This window comes from Zingiber officinale, chromosome 6A (assembly GCF_018446385.1).
Source record: "Zingiber officinale cultivar Zhangliang chromosome 6A, Zo_v1.1, whole genome shotgun sequence".
Taxonomy (NCBI): Eukaryota; Viridiplantae; Streptophyta; class Magnoliopsida; order Zingiberales; family Zingiberaceae; genus Zingiber; species Zingiber officinale.
The window spans coordinates 51,432,744-51,437,159 of record NC_055997.1 but is presented as its reverse complement, the minus strand read 5'-3'; the positions used below and the strand labels follow the sequence as shown (position 1 = coordinate 51,437,159).

Here is a 4,416-nt window from a genome sequence, read left to right as displayed (position 1 = left end):
AATAGAATATAATGGAAATATGACATTATAATGAAATAGGGTGCAATAAACATACATTATATGTAAAATACGATATCAAGATAATAATTAAATAATAAGGATAATGGGCGAATAATCTTATTGAAATTTTTAGGAAATTTTAGAAAATATTTGGGAATTTATCGGAGCTCATATGACGAGTTTAAGGGGATGAATTTGTAGGCTTGGGAAAAAGCCTATTTAGAATACCCAAAGATAGGAGTTGATTGAGAAATAAACTTAACTTTTGATTTACCGAAACCTAAGTTCTAAATATAAATATCTTTCCCTATCCCTTTCCCCTTACACGATCTTCTCCTCTAAGCTCTCTGCGCTGAATCCCTTTCCCTTCCCTGTGCCCTAAAACCTACGCTGAACCCTTCTTCCCCGAGCCCTCTCCCTCTCGCGAGTTCCCGCACCCCGCCAATCTCTCCCTCACACGAACACTAGCAGGCGATCTCTCCCTCACGTGAGCTCCACACCGCCAGCTCTCCTCCTTATGCAAGCACCACAGATGTCGTCGGCCTCTCCTCCTCACGTGGGCACCGCATCGCCGTTGTCCTAGTGCCCTAGCATCAACCGACCCCTTTCTTCCCTCTGCCTCTCACGAGTTCACGCACCCCAGAGTTTCCCTCCCCTCCTTGAGATCTAGATAACGACTAGGCTCTGGCCACCGGTGGATAGATGCAAGCATCAAACTCCCTTCTTCCGATCACTTATTCACTTCTAAGATTGGAGCTTTCACCGTCAGTTCTTCTGCGCCAACCTCAACAGCTGCATACTCTTGGTCTCCAATAGAGAAGGATCTACTGGCATGGAAGGGTAAGGCATTTTGGTTTTATGTTTGTAGAGATCTGAATTCCAATTTCTGTATCAGATGTTTGTGCTAAGTTGGTTGGTTGACGACTGTAGCTCCGGCCTTGCCCCCGGTATCAGCTTCACTGTAGCATCAGCCATGAATTTCCATCTGCAAGTACCTCTACCGTGGATCAATTCAGGAATCTCCAAATCTAGGTGAGTTTTGGAAGGTGAATTATGCATATGTTTGATTTTGATGGTGGAATGCTTAGAGATATCAAATTCATTGTAGTGATGATTGATTATGGATATGTTGATCAATTGATAATGGATTAATTGACCATGATGATTATGAAGTTGTTTGTCTTCTTGGATTAAATGATTGGTTATTTGATTATGGTGCTAGGTTTGGTTATATATTGGGTTACTTAATATGAATGTGAATTAGAAGATGAAACAATTAGTTTTGATTGAGGATTATTGGATTTTGTTGGATGATATAATTAAACTTAAATTAATCAATTGGATGAATTAAGTAGGTTTGATTTATGTTGAATTGACTTATTAGTAAATGGTTTGCTATATGAATCAATTAAAGGGTTGATAAGGTTGGGTTAAATCTAATTTAACCAATGGATTTGGGTGAATTGAGATTCATAGTTGGATTAGGGTTTTATCCTAATTAAGTTGGGTTTGGTTTTTGCTAGTTATTGCTTATGAAATTAGGTAAATTGTACAATATATGATTTGTAGGACATTATTTTAAGACGAGCACTCCGACGCGGGGACTATTTAGCTCGAATTGCATATTAAAGTCGGGTACTTCTTACTTTGACTCCTTAATTCTTTGAACTTAGTGCATGAGCTATCTTGGGATAGAAACTACTTTTAACTTGACTCTACTCTCATTTTTCCTGCATTTGATACTTCCACTCGATCTTTAAGATATTCATTTCCATATCTATATAGTCTCTCGTTGTTATCCATGATACGTAGTAAATACTAGATACCATGTTTGTATGTTTTGATTATTGTTTATTTATATTCCGTATCGAGCATGCTGATTTCATGTAGCATACCTAATTTCTGATTATATTTGTATGATGACTGTTGTATTTTGCACATCATATCACTGCATACATGTTAATGACAAATTCTCCCATGCAGTCGAGAGAGTCGTTAACCAGGGCCGCACGCTTAACCACTCGAGAGAGTGGTAGCTGGAGCAGATGTCGCTTGTCCTGTCGTGCCACACTCGGCCACTCATGGATAGTGGTAGCTAGAGTTGCGAGCAGCAGGGACCCCCTTCGCTTTGTAGCTAGTTAGCTACTCAGCACCTGTCAACTTGGTCACTCGAGAGTAGTGGCGACCTTTGAGTGGTACAGTTGTCATTGATCCGGCCTCTCGACTATACAAGGGTCGTGGTGCAGTGAGGTGAGTGGGGTGACCATCAGTGCATACGCTGTTATTATTATATCTGCTGATGTTGTTGCTTACTTATGCTGTTGTTGCTTACTTATACTGATGTTGCTAGCTTATGTTGTTGTTGCTTACTTATGTTGATATGCTTACATAGGTTAAGATATATATTTGTTGTGTGTGTTTAGACTGACTTACATATTGGTAATATGTATGTACCTCACATGTTACCCTTGTAGTTATGAGTAGCTCTATAGTAAAGTTGTTCTACTCTTGATTTTACTAGCCTAGGATATGGTGTCAGGTATGGACATTTATTATAATAACATGGTAGTATCTGTTATTACTTTTCTTATAAGACTGTATACTGTTGGCACTCTCTATTTGTATATTATGTTCATGCACTATCTTTCCTTTACTGCTGAGTCCCATCACTCACCACGCCACAAAATGATTTTTCTTTTGCCAGGTAGCAAGTAGATGAATCAAGGATGCTTGGGAGAGTCTTGGCTGCCGGTCCTACGTCACGTCCATAAATTACATCAGGTTTCATTTATTCTTTACTCATATTTTGTATTTGGTGTTATATTAATTTGATTATCTTTTGGAGTTTATTATGTGGAGTTGAATTTTGTGTTGTTGTGGTTGTTGTTTAAAGCCTAGCCGACTAGCAGTGTATTGTTTTGGTTTGTATGAGCTCTCTTTATCATTTTTCCACTGTATTGGTTTTTAGTACAGTCGAGTGGGTTGTTTAATATATATATAACTGCGTGGTTGTGTTTATTTTGTTCCAGCCAAGTGGGCTAAGTATATAATTGTGTTGTTGTACTTGTATCCAGCCGTATGGGCTGATGATTATCTTTCTTATTTTGAGTGTTGAGTATGTTTATATGTTGATGTGTATAGTTGTGTATGTATATATGATTCATATTGTCACTGGTACAGGAGAGATGCTGCCGGATTTTAGTCTGGCAGGGACTCCTCTGGGGCATGATAATTTAGTGGTATCAGAGCATGGTTCGAGCCAAATGCTGGGTTTTGTGTTGGAGATTTTGATCTTGTTTCGATTTATCATTTTCAAGTTAGTCTGATGCCAATTTAGTAGTATCAGAGTATGTTTCGAGTCAAATGTTGGGTTTTATGTTTTTGGGATTTCGATCATGTTTTGATTTACAATTTTTTTTTGAGTTAATCTGATACCAATTTATTTGTATCAGAGCAAGTTTTATGATGCCTATTTTCTTATATTTTGGATTTCGTATTCTAATTTTTCTTGATGTGACTTTTCGAGTTTTTGGACCAAGCAGGGCAGGACATCTCCAAGCTTTAAGAGGTATGTTCGTATACTATTATCATACATATTTATTAATACTTAGCTAGTTGGTTATACCATGAGTACTTCATACATCGTTATTAGAACTTGGCTAGTTGGTTATACCATGTGTACTTGTTTAGCTGTTTATACCATATATGACATGTTGGGTCAGCCATTGCTTAGGTCCATCAAACCTTAGTAGAGATCATTGATTACAGACTTGTGAATTTCCCTACCATACTGCCAGTGTTACTGGTTCTCTTGTTACTAGTTGGGTAGTGGATAGCATTTTCTAAATATAGTGTTACTTAGATTAGTAGAGAACCGATTGACCTTTGTTAACTTTGATCAATAGAGTATCGATTTACTCGATTTCATGGAAATTTTGACCGTTGGGTTGTTAGTGTTTTTGAAGTTGAGTTTAATGAAGTGACGGGATAAAGGCATTGGATATTTCACTCTTGATGGGGTTCGTGGAAGGCAATAGAATTTGAGGGAAACTAAATTGCTGATTTATCTCAGTAATAACAAATGTGAATCTTAAATCCTGAGCAAAGATTTAAAGCAATAACAGATGGGGTTGATAGCTACTAACTCAAAAAGGTAGTTGCTGGAATTAAAATCTGTTAATATGCAGTGAGGTGCCAAACCCTTGTTTTGTTCCTGACCAGCATAGTTATGAATTTAAATTTTAATCATTTCAATGCCAAATAATAGTCTCTTCTAAGCTAAACTCTTTATAACCTTAACTAAAATTACTTTGAAACCTCAATTCTAAAACACTGAGATTTGATTCTGTATTTCTGGAATTTAGAGTTCTTTAAGATTGAATCAGAATTGGTCTCTGATAGCTGAGTCTTGATGAA

General features: G+C 37.3%; 1 long non-coding RNA gene across 2 annotated transcripts; it reads left to right on the top strand.

The window, feature by feature from the left end:
- The first annotated feature begins 329 nt into the window (after positions 1 to 329).
- Positions 330 to 3,018, top strand: LOC121993935. 2 transcript variants are annotated; one of them, XR_006115499.1, is made up of 3 exons: positions 330 to 840; positions 931 to 1,032; positions 2,705 to 3,018. It is a non-coding gene; the product is annotated as an uncharacterized LOC121993935 (long non-coding RNA). The 2 variants fall into 2 exon arrangements; XR_006115498.1 differs by lacking the exon at positions 2,705 to 3,018 and adding an exon at positions 1,984 to 2,043.
- Positions 3,019 to 4,416: the final 1,398 nt, after the last annotated feature.